The following is a 12,526-nucleotide window of genomic DNA, read 5'->3' on the forward strand; positions in this document are numbered from 1 at the left end:
AAGAGGAACAGAGAACTGAGAAGAAACGCGACTCAAACTCCGGGGGCGTGTTTGATCCAGAAGCAGCAGTGGAAAATATGAAGTGAGCAGAATAGTTTGTCCACGCGACTGGGTCAAGTAAGGTTGGTTGATAGAACCTAGAGATGCTTTGGTCTTCAAATTCTCTTCTGCATGCCTTTTCTGCTGCCCAATGGTATCAAAAGTACCGTTGGTAAGTGGACCAGAGCTCAATGCCAACTGTTAACGGTGTTGCAGGTGACAGAGAAGCGGGAGGATGGAATGCGCTGACGACACAGAATCATTACATCAGGCAGGACCGAGAGGAGGCCGGAACGCCGTAGATGGGCTGAACAAGACCCAGTGGTCGGGCAACATGGTGGCAGATGCAATCTACCGTCGACAAGGTGAAACTTACTGGAAAGAACAAATTAAACGCCTCATCTATGCTGAAGGGCTCTGAATTGGTTGTAACCTCCCGAGAATAAGATCTAAAAATCATCCTGGCTCGGTGAAAACATCTGCTCTATGCAGAGCACCAGTCAGAAAGAATGAACAAGACGTCAGGCTGTGTGAAGACAGGATAAAAAATGCATGAATGATTTAAAGTCATTATGGCAAAGACCCCTTTTATAATCTTTTGTAAAAACCAAGGAAAGAAAACACTGAAAGAGGGAAACACTGTATCAGGGTCAGTGAGGTGTGGGTGTATTAAGACGGCCGCGCAGAGAGACGGGAAAAAACAGCACCGTGCCCGGCGCCCACTTCCTATAAATGGATGCTCTGATGTGGTGTGTGCAGAAAGGCGAAAGTCAGCTCGAGTCCTCTTCAGGCAGGAAATGATTGTAGAGGACTAAATATGTCATGACATTCCAGAGAGAACATATTTCAGACAAAAGGCTGTTGAGGATTTCCTTCTAAGGAAACAGGCTTAGTTTCTGCAGGTGGCAAGCAGCTTCCACGGGAACCAAGTTTCCAGGAAGGCGTTTCCAGGGTCTTCTGCCAACACAGCTGGCCCCGGGCTTCACGCAGAAGCGCGTGGACGACCCCATCCCACGTGCTCCGTCCCCGTTCCCCACTTCCCTCCCCCAGCCCCGCTGCCTTCCCCGGGGCTCCGCACGTTCTCCGTGTGACACACTCCACTCACGACCCTCCCAAGCCCCAGGGTTAGCCCTAATTAGAAATATTGACAAGTTAGTTTTCTGAAGTCATCGATTTTGTGTTTATCGAGGAGCCTCCCAGGAGTTTACAGACGCAGAACTGGCTCTTCTGACTCTACCTTTCCGGCTCCGTCACAGTTTTTGTTCAGGGCGATGAACCTCCAAGGAGAACGTGCCTGATCCAGGACTGATAAAGGAGTGATGATCACTAAAGCATTAAAATCCTCAACTTTCTGTAAGCAAACTCCCCTTTGAAACAGATTAGAGTGAGCTCTGAAGGGTGACTTATGTCCCGCTCTTTCTGAAATAAAATTTCACTGAATTCATTCCGTGCCGCATCTGAGTTTACCAGGAGCTGACTCAGTCCGAGAAGTACTTCCCAAAGCGCAGCCGCCAGAGGCCCAGGCAGCCCGTGCAGGGTGAGTCTGGGGCCGGCTAAGGCTCTGGAAGTCTCCTCTAGACGGTCTCCTTTCCAGTTCCGCGTCCGTCCTCCAGCTGCCCCTTCGACGGCACACTGCGTTCCTCCGCAGTCCCTTGTGTCTTCCACCGGGTGTGTCCGCGGCAGACACACCGCCATCTGCGGTGATGGCGGAAGGCGCCGTGGCCCAGCTCTTCTCTTCTCCCTCCGTGGGGCCCTTCGCCAGGTTGCTCTGCAGTGTCTTCTGAGCACAGATCCCGTGTCTCTGCCTCATTTGGTTGAGCCAGCAGGTTGAGGCGGAAGCGACTGTGTGGACGTTCCGAGCCCGAGTCTGGAAGGTCTTGACATGTTTCATGGGCTCCCTTGAGCTTCTGCCCTCATCATGGGACAGGGACACCCGAGTCTGCTTGCCAATTCCAAGAGGAGGAAGAGATCAAAGCCACCCATGCCAAGCCCCATTGGGATCTGTGTCTTCCCACTGGATATACCTCCGTAAGTGCCCCAGTCAAGCCCAGCCTAGACCAGTCAGCTCGGGCCTCTCATGAGAGTAGGAGCCCAGGTAGACCAGCGAGACCCCGGGTCCCTTGCGCACCAGGGACCTATAAGAAATAACAAACAATGATGTTCTCTTGTGTCACTGAACATTAGGCTTGTTGTACCACAAGAGCTAACGGGTGGGCTTCCCATTCATGGCCTCACCCTCTCTCCTTGTGAAAGGCAGGAGTTCTTCTCTGTTTTATTTACCTATTTCCCGCTAGAACTCAGAGGAACATCTGGCCCTTAGTAAGGACTCTGAAAATATTTTGAACAACAGTATCAATCACTCAGTGAATTAACTTTGGACATCGAAGAGCTCTGAGCTGAAATTTAATTGTTTTGATTGCTTGGAAGCAGGACCCTTTCCTGTAAAAGCCAGATAGTATGTATTTTAGTTTTGCAGGCCCCGGTTCTTTGTTCGTTGCTTCTGTTTTATGTTTTCTGTTTATGTTACTATTTAAAAATGTAAAATAAAAGCATTCTTGGTTCCGGGGATGAAAAAGCAAAAACAAAAACAAAAAAACACAAGGAACAAGAAGCAGCCCCCTGGCTGTACCCTGCAGACCCCACCTCAAGGGCGCCTTTCACTGGGTGCACATCGGGCCACCCCGATGCTCCTTGGGGCACTCGCTTGTGGAGTTCGTTACTAGACTCCTTGTCGACGTGCCGACGGCAGCTGCTGCTTCACTCGTGCTGCGGTTTCTCTCCCGCCCCGTCCCAGGAGGAGCGGCATCCTTGAGCCACCGTGTCGATTTAGCTGGTTGACATAGGGTATGGGGAACGGCTCTGTTGGCAGCTCTTCAAAACTTGCGTTTGGCCACTGCGCCCCCAGGACCCCTCAGGGATATCTGTTCGGGGGTTCTTCTGCCTTCGTGTCGTAAGTCTGGTCGTTTGTCGTCACCGTCTTTGTTGTGGTCCTTTCCTTTACTCCAGGTTTGCCCTACACTGATTTATCCCTTTACGCCAGTTATACGGTCCGCTAGGTTCTTATTAGAAGAAGAGAAAGTACATGAACAGATTTTATTGTTTTTTTTTTTCATTTTTAAAGATTTTATGTATTTATTTGAGAGAGAGAGAAGCAGACTCCCTGCTGAGCAAGTAGCTGGATACAGGGCTCGATCCCAGGACCCTAAGATCATGGCCCTTAACCAACTGGGCCACCCAGGCACCCCAGATAGATTTTTAAAGCACAATAGTTATACATTAAGAAGATTGAAGAAAATTGCTTAAAATTTTTCCAATTTAAGAAATCAATCTCAGTATTATTCTACCACAATGAACTAGTTAGAGCTGAAGAAGGATAATTTACTGGATTTTTCTGATGCAGTTGCCTGTTGCTCCGTGCTCTGCTCTAGAAGGAGGGACACCCAGACCTGACCCTCTATGGCTCCCACCAGCAAAGCCAGCGTGACAAGTGTGTAGAGTCGTGTCCTGGGAAGACTGACCTATGTGCTGCATAGGCAGAGACTCTTATGACAAGGACAATTCCCTCTAGATGATCAATAAATTTAGCACTTACTATGTTGTGAAGGAATTATTTGCTCAAATGCTCCCACTATACTAGAAACTGAGCGCTGTGGGGTCTTCCTCTCCTTTGTGTTCCCAGACCCTAGGATGGTCCCTGGTAGAGCCTTTGACACCTGATAGAATTCTGCTCAGTTCATTTATTCTTAAAACCCTCCGATTTTCCTGGAAAGATAGTTATTTCATATAAATTGAAGATTATGTGTTTTTGTGTTTCATCTTGTTAATTCTCATAGCAAGAACATGTATTCTGAAAGAAGAAACTGAGTTTAAGAGTATCTGATGTACCCAAATCAGGCCTCTAGTAATGGCAAGGCATTGACCAGAATCCATACCCCCTGATGACTAGTGCTAGCTCAGTCCTTGCATAACAGCCTGCTTATGGGTATAAAAATGTAAGCTGATAGAGCTCTACTCAGAGAGGAAAAAAGAGGTTCTTCAATCAAGGATGTTTTATTTTTTTAATTTTTATTTTTTTTAAGATTTTATTTATTTATTTGAAGCCAAGGATGTTTTAATCATTAAGGCATGGGATTCTTGTATTAAAACGAGAACATGGAATTCTTGTATTAAAACAACTCCTGAGGATTCACCTCCCTGAGTCTCTCCCGCCCCAGTGCAGTGATGTGCTAATGCAATTATAGGAAGCTACAAGGGAGATCTTCATCGTCCACCATTTCTCTCCTCGTGCTTATTCTCCACGGCCTCCAGGACACTCACGGAATTCCCCTGCCTGTGATGATAGGTCTGACCCCTGCCAGAGATGGTCCTGATCATTCCTAAATTCTGTTTGTCTAGAGTCCACCTTTGTCAATGATTTTAGCAAAAGGTGGAGAAAGTGGGGCACCTGAGTGGCTCAGCGGGTTAAGACTCTGCCTTCGGCTCAGGTCATGATCTCCGGGTCCTGGGATCGAGCCCCGCATCGGGCTCTCTGCTCGGCAGGGAGCCTGATTCCCCTCTCTCTCTGCCTGCCTCTCTGCCTACTTGTGATCTCTGTCTGTCAAATAAAGAAATAAAATCTTAAAAAAAGAAATTAAAGGTGGAGAAAGTTATAGAGCTTCTGTATTAATAATTCCGCGAAAGGAAAGAGACAACTGCACGGGAAGCGGACATTCTCGCTGTTTCGTCTCTTCCGGGCCTGTGCCGGCCATGGTCTCCATCCTGGCCAGCTAGCCCTCAGTTTTTTGCCTCGTTTGCCTCTGGCTGCTGGCTGCTGGCTGAACGCTGCAGAAGAGGAGGAGTCAGAGTATTTTACGTGAACCGCTGGGTTCCCGAAAGTGTTTCTGAGGTCTTTATGTCCTCCCTGAACGATGCTTCTGGGCAGCTCGCTCTGGGGCCAGAGGTCCACCCTCCGCCTCGGGTTTGCCAGCACAGCCCCACGCGCTACAGTTAGGGGATGGGAGAGCTTCCCCGCACAGCTGGTCTCGGGGTTACCTCGCCACCCCCAGTGCGGCTTCCTGGCTCTTGTGCTACTGGTGGAACAAATGAATTAGCCCACTTGAAATACCTGGACTGGTTTTGTTTTCTCTTGGAACCATGAGTAACATAAATCATCATTCCTCTTCAATTGAATTGGAGGGAACTGAGTCCCACGAAATCAAATGTCTTGTTGACAACAGCTGCATGTCTGGTGAGGGGTGGTGTCAGGATTTTAACACAGGCCCGTCTGTCTGTAGGATGCGTGCTTTCCTACCAGGGCCCACGTATGGAGCAGTGCACAGCACAGCCTCCAAGCCGGACCATGCTGGTTCTCCCAGTGCTAACGCTGGACGGTGCTTACCATCCTCTGGCCCCAGCGGCAAACAGGAGAGGGAATGTTTTGACACTTGTTTCTTAGGGATTACCAGCCACAGAGTTTCTAAGCCCTTGTTGGATGGGTCAGTGGGCCATTGCTGACCTCAGGTGGTAAGCCACACCAGTTCACAGGGCTGCAGTCAATGTCAGTGATTAATGTTGCATGAGCCTGAGCAGGAACAGGACCTAGACAGGGAGGCACTTGGATGTGCAATAACTAATCAAAATCATCATGAGCAGGAAGTGTTGCAAGCCCCTGCAAGGATTAATAATGGTAATATTTCCCAGCATACTGAAATCCATAATTATGTTATCAATTTTTTGAGAATTGCAAATTGAGTTGCTATCTTGAAAAAAAAATAGAAAGCAAGAAAGAAGAAAGGAAGCCCTCATGCCTTGCACCTTGCAATGGCTTTGGAATATTTACTGTTTTGTTGGAATCAGAGCTTTAGTGCTGAGCATTTCAGCATCTCACCTCTGAGGATCTGGACCGTGTCAGAGTAAAAGCAATCAATATTGGTTAATAAGCCAGATCAGTGTTATTAGTATTCTTTACAACCTTGGCATACTTCATTTTATGTACAGATTGCCTATGAAAACTTGGGCTTATATCTTGTCTAGACAATGCCTTACATGGCCATTCCAATTAATAATGTGCCAGAATTATCTTATGCTTAATGCAGCTGGCTCTATATTGACTCTGGAAATTAAATTTACTCCACAATGGTATTGACAGCTGGGTCTCTGGCATATTTAATGGATTTGAATGAAGATGGGGCGGCATCTCGTGCCTTCAAGCAAAATGTTGATAACTCATCATTTTCATAAAAAGTGAGAAAGTGCTTTATCTATAGACATCCCATCTCTCAGTAGACTAAATCGATGTAAAAGGTGGTTGCCACCAGTAGAACTCACCTCTGTGAAAGAAAGCGGAAAAGAAACCATCCCAGGAAGTCTGTTAAACAGGGGCTTGCTGGTGCATTAAATGAGTACTCCAGGAATCAAAGGGGTCGTTGTGGTCCCATGGAGTAACAGAGTGTTCTGCGAATTTGATTTGAGCATAATGAAAATTCTCATAAATGTGCATGTCCCAAGTCAGCCTTGGAAACACCGCTCTCCAGGTTTTACCTGGTTTAGGTCAGGCGTGGGGCGTTCAGTATGGACTCTGGCCTGGACCACCCTCCCCACACACAAAAGTTAACTCCTGGGGAAGAGCAGTGTAGACCACCTAAAGGAAGACCTTTGACGTAGATGGGTTTGAGGAAATGAATCAGCATCCTGACAGGCACACACCGGTAAATTCTGCTGGCCCCCCATGCCACGGGCCCATGGAAGAGTGCACGAGAGGTGGGGCGCCCAGATTTCCTAACTCCTGGTCTCTCGCTGTGTTGTGAGTTCATGGTCAGATAGATCGTTCTCCTCATGTGGCTTCTAAACTGACACAGTCCAGGGTCGTTCTGGGGCAAAAGCCTCCCGAGAGTGTGGCGGGTGAGGCAGGGCTCACCCACTGACCTTCCACTCCCAACCCCCACCCCCCGAATATTTGACTGTGACATGATGAGCTAGGGTGAAAGTTTTCTTCTTGTGAAATCGGAAATAACCCTAGAAGCACATCGCTGAGCACTTCCAGTTTGCCGTGACAATTCATTGTATCCTTTCCACTCGGGTGTGCGGCTGCAGCCCAACCCCACGGGAGTAGACACGGGAGAGCGAAGGTGGGGCATGTTGCAGGGAGCGGGAGGTCAGCGCCACGGAAGAGGGCGGCCCTGCACGCAGTCCAGTTGTGTAGACGGTGGCTCTGCCGTGAGGCCTCACTTCTGCCTGAACTCACACGGGGACTGGGTGACGCTGTGGGTCACAGGGGACAGCAGGTTGCACAGGCCAGGGAGGATGCCGGCTTCCAAAGTGAAGAAGTCCCAGGAGCCCGGAGAAAGCCGCAGCTGGAAGGTGAGGAGGACAGGACCCCTTGGTCCACCGAGGTCACGAGGTCACATCCCAGCAAGGCTGGCGCTCCCATAGGATGGGCATGTGTTCAGTCAATGCACCTGCCCTGACGGTGCAGGGGACAGTGGACTGGGCCTCACCAAGAGGTAGGTCAGCAAGGGTGGAGAGGAAGGTCTGTAAAATGTGGAATCGTGGCTTTCCGGACCCGGAGAAGCTCGTATTCTGTGACCTAAGTTGATTCTTGGGACAGGTAGGTAAGTGGGGGTAAGATGGCTTGATACACCTTCAGAAGTGATCCCCATGTGTAGGAGGCTCTTGGGGCAACTGGAACAGAGTGCCAGGAGCCCCAGGCCTGACAGCAACAGAAACTTCTTCTCTCACAGACCTGAAGACAGACGTCTGACATTCGGGTGTCGGCAGAGCCACGCTGCAAACTCCAACGGAGTCTCCCTCATGCCTCTTCCGGCTTCTGGTGATCAGTGCTGCTCTCCGGGGGACGCAGCTTTGGGACAGCATATCTGCCCCTCTCTGCCTCTGTCCTCACTGAGCCTCATCTTGTGCGTCTGCACCCACATTGCCCTTGCCTTGCAGGACCCTAGTCACAGGACCATGACGTCGTCTTAGCTAGATCGCATCCACAAAGACCTGATTCCCAGTTAAGGTCACATGCACAGGTCCTGGAGTTAAGGCCTCCGCACATCTCTCTGGGGACACGATTCCACCAGTGCCACGGTATTCTACTGATGAGGAGAGACTCAGGAAAGACCCGCTTGCTTCCCTAAGATAAGCAGTTACTGCTCTAAACCCCCCACTGCAGCCCTGCTCCAACTTCTTCTCCCAAATTTTCATTCTATATTTTTGTGTGCATTCTCTTGAGATTTCCTCTTGATCCACCGAACACTGAGAAACATGTTAATTTTAAACGGCAGACTTCTGGAAAGGCGGCCGTAAGGGCGACCCCATTCCTGTGGGACAAATCACGAGCCCCACACCCTCCAGGTCGAGGATACGGCTGGGAATATCCGGGCAGTCGCTCCCTTAGCGATGGCACCCAGTGCTAACGGCCATCGGTGGGGTTTACACTACCTTGTCCAGGAGGAGACAGGCTGGTTAGAACTGGGGAGACTCCCCCTCTGAGAGCCAGGGGAGAAGCTGAAGGACCCAGGCTTCCCGGCTCCCTTCTGGTCATCAGTGTTCAGGACACCTTCCTCTGGTGGCTTATTTGTAAAAGCTCCCATAGCCTGTGGTCACTTTATCCTGGACAACCACCATGTACACAGAACAGACCCTTTCAAACATAATTAAGGTGCCAGTGCCCATTCTTTTATGTTGTTAGATTCTTTTGCCTTTTCTTGCCAATGTAATCATTCAGCCAGTAATGGAAACCTCCTGACGGTTCCTGTGGTGGGTTAACCAGGTGAGTCAAGTATGTTAAGAAACGAGACGATAATACAACCCCACTTTCCAAACTCAGTCGGTCTCCAGGACATCAAGATAAGAAAACATCCTGAACAATAATGTTTTATTGTGACACAATGAGAAAGCTTTCAGCGCCAAATCAAGCAACGATCTTAGCATTGCCAACTTTTTATCCTTACCAACAACAAAAATAGAGAGCACCTCTATAACATGAAGTCGCCCATTGTTCCACTAGTCTGTCCCTGACAAGAGTTAACTAATCATCCAAAGCAGACAATGATTTCCTCTTACATGCATTTTTAATATTGTTTTTGTCAAGGGACCTTCCAGTGATAAGGCCCCTCACATGTAATGTTGCTACTTTTAAAAGAGACTTAAGACTCTCTGGGGGAAATGCTGTCTTAGAAGCGTCCTTGTCTCTTCCTTCCCCATGCGCAGAGCAACTGTGTACGCCCAGCTCAGAGCAAAGCACTGTGGGCGAAGCCTGGATTATAGAGTCCATAGGCTCCGGTGCTCAGAGGATTCATAGTCCCCACGAGTCACAGAAGATTGGCCATAGGGCAAGGCAGAAGTCACAAATGCTGCCTGACGGATGTGTCTGCTCGGGGGCAGTCAGAAGAGGAGCAAAGTGTTTCTAACATCAGATCAAGGAAAGCATGAGAAGAGCACGGCTGGGGCCAGACTTTGGCAGTGTGTCCTCAGGCCGACAGACGGACGGAGCAGACAGAACAGGACATGGACGTTCGAATCAGGGCATGGAGCAGGCGAGCTAGTGAGCACCCCCTCCTGTTCTCTGCACCACTGCCCCGGGCGCCAGGACAGATGCGGAGACTGCCAATGCCCAGGGGCCGGGGCTAGGGTCAGAGCAGGGTAGGGCTGGGATTTGGAACCACAGACCTTCCTCAGAGCACACTGATGTTTTCTTAAGGAAGACCGTTCTGGATTGTTTTGGCTTGAGCGTTAGTGCTGTTTCACCGTATGCCCTTCCTTTATTTGTCTGCGCCTCGCTGTTGTTCGAGGAAAGAATAAGAAAGAACACGCATGGAAGCGAGAATAAAGTGAAGCGTCCTTTGCCAAAACTTCTGGGACGCTTGCCGTGAACCAGAGCAAGACCTCTGGTCATAGACGGGACTTTCCGGCTGAGAAGCGTAGACCTGGGGCGCACGCTTACCCGCGGGTATGGGCGGATCGCGGCGGTCGCACTGGGGGGAAGCCCCGGCCGGGAGCCTGAGGCCAGCACCGAAGGCCACACTCGTGGGCTGCTCATGGGAGGGCTGACATGACCGAGATTTGATGTAAGAAGAAGGGGCTGGCATTGCCTCGAGTTGTTTCCTTTTCAAGAAATAAGTCTGCACCTTTGGTTGTTTCTCTGTGCAATACTCTTCCCACTATGGAGTTTCTTCAACAGGTCACACCACTTGAGTCGAGTTTCTCTTATCACGTTACGTGAGGCTGCCCGTTTGCCAACGTCCGCCCGATCCCCGTGTCAGAAATTACAACTCTGACATCTTAGTTCTTCCTGAGTCTTGAAGCATTAGTCCCCCTAACAAGAGCTTCTGGCGAAGTGAACACACACTAATGGCCTCTCAGCTAATGTTACTTTGATATAAAAGAAGATATTTGATCCGTAGTTGACCTGCTCAAATTCAGAATTTAAAATAAGATTATGCATGTGAAAGTATCTTTCTTCGTGGGCAGAGAAATCCCAGTGCTCACTGGGATTACAGTGTCTCACCCAAATTACAGAAATATCAAAACAGATCAGAAGCTACTCCATGGGATCCATCAGCTGGACACGCTGTTTTGCTTCTTTATCGTCTAATTAGGACTTTTAACAATTTTGCTAACAGTATTTCACAATTGTCAAATAGAGGTTTTTCGGTCCGTTGTGGTTTCAGTTTTGATTTTTTTGTCTCTCCCTGATGGGACTCAGAAGTCTTCAAATACAGTGTCGCAGAGCAAACAATGCACTGTCTTTGTCAAAGGCAAGCCTGTTGGGGAGGAGCTGTAGACTTCAGTGAGAAAGTGTTGTTGAATTTCTGTATGACAGAAAAAATCATGAGATTTAAATATGCTGCCCTAAATTCAGAATGAACTTGACTTAAAATTGAGCAGTTTGAAGGAAGAATGCCCCACGCTTCACACAGGTTCTCCTGTGATCCCAGTCTGGTTCTTCTCTTAGCCTCACTGCTGCATTAACTCTACAGAGGTTTAAACAAAACATGGTTTTGGGCTGGGGGAGGAGACATGTGTGTTCCACCGGGAAACGCCTGGATTTGTGTCCTGTGAGTGTCAACTCTCTAATGCAGAAAGAGGATCCCACAAATTGTAAGATTCTTTTTTTCCTTATGTGAAATTCATGTGTCCATATTAATCTGGGGGCTCAGTCAGTGGGGAAGCACCTGACTCTACATTTCAGGGTTGTGAGTGGCCTCTGTCTGTCAAATGATAAAATATTTAAAAAAATAGGAAGTAAAACAAAACTAAAAAGTGGCTTTTGTTGTTGATGTTTTGTTTGTTTTGTTTTTCTGTGGCACATGGCCCTCAGGAAGAAAGGGCACATGCCGTCTGCTCATGGTCACTAGGCACCTTAGCTTGACTGCACGACAGATAGAATTCTGGAAAGGGCGTGTGGAATAACCAGCCCTTTGCAGGCTGAGCTGTGAGGCCAGAGAAGCTGCATTTGTTCTAACGGAGAGTCTGCCTTCTCTACATTTGTTACCTGGGGCACATCCCACCATCTCTGAGGTATCTGTTCCCATCTGCAGAAGCAGGACGGCAGGGCCTGGCCCGTTCGCTGTAAGAATGAGAGGGAACGACGCGTGGGAAGTGCTGAGACACAGCGAAGGTTCCAGACACACAAAGGGAGGTGGTGGGAGGCCTCGGCTGTCTGCGTGCATGACCTCCACAAAGGAAGGCCAGAAGGACCAGCTCTGCCCTGAACGTGGGAGAACTAGGGATGTGTCAAACCTGGATGCGAGAGAGGGAAGCCAATGACCGGCCTCTTCAAACAGTGTCTCAGAGTGGATCAAAGTTTTCTTCTCTTGGAAGCTGGAGGCTTTCCCCCCTTCATCTTCGGGGGCTTTCCTGTTCGAATAGCTCACCCTACCCACATGAAGGGAAGCCGGCTCCGAGGTATGCAAACATGCTTGTAGGGTTGTGTCATCTACATTGGCCATATGTTAATGGTGGGTTACACATCAATGGTTCTGGAAAACATATACGGGACTAGGGTTTTCAAAGGGTATGCTTCAGTGAATGTGCATGAATTGCATTCCTGGGTCCCATCTATAAAAAGATGTGCAGGCATGCATTCAGCACTTGGTCTTAATTTTCTGTTGATTTCTAAGCTCTACCAAACCACAAGCAGCTCTGCGGGCTTCTCCACCAAGCTGGTTTCACAGATGGAGATGCAGCAGCAGATCTTACCCAAATCAGAATTACATGCAGCAAAGGGAAAATAAAGGGAACAGAGCCCCAAGGCTTTACACATTACGCTAATAAGCCCTTTTGGAACAGCGGTCATCAACCATCCTAAGCACTAGAGTACACATCCCCGGAGACATTTTGATATTTTTATGCATTGCTTAGAATTATTTTTTTTTCTCAATACATTCCTTTCTTTGAGAAAATTTATTCTATATCCAATAATAATAATAATAATAATAAAAGAGTTATGTTTTTTCAATAGTGCACCATAAGTATAAAGTACAGCTCGTTCCTTTATTAATTT

This window comes from Mustela lutreola, chromosome 5 (assembly GCF_030435805.1).
Source record: "Mustela lutreola isolate mMusLut2 chromosome 5, mMusLut2.pri, whole genome shotgun sequence".
NCBI lineage: Eukaryota > Metazoa > Chordata > Mammalia > Carnivora > Mustelidae > Mustela > Mustela lutreola.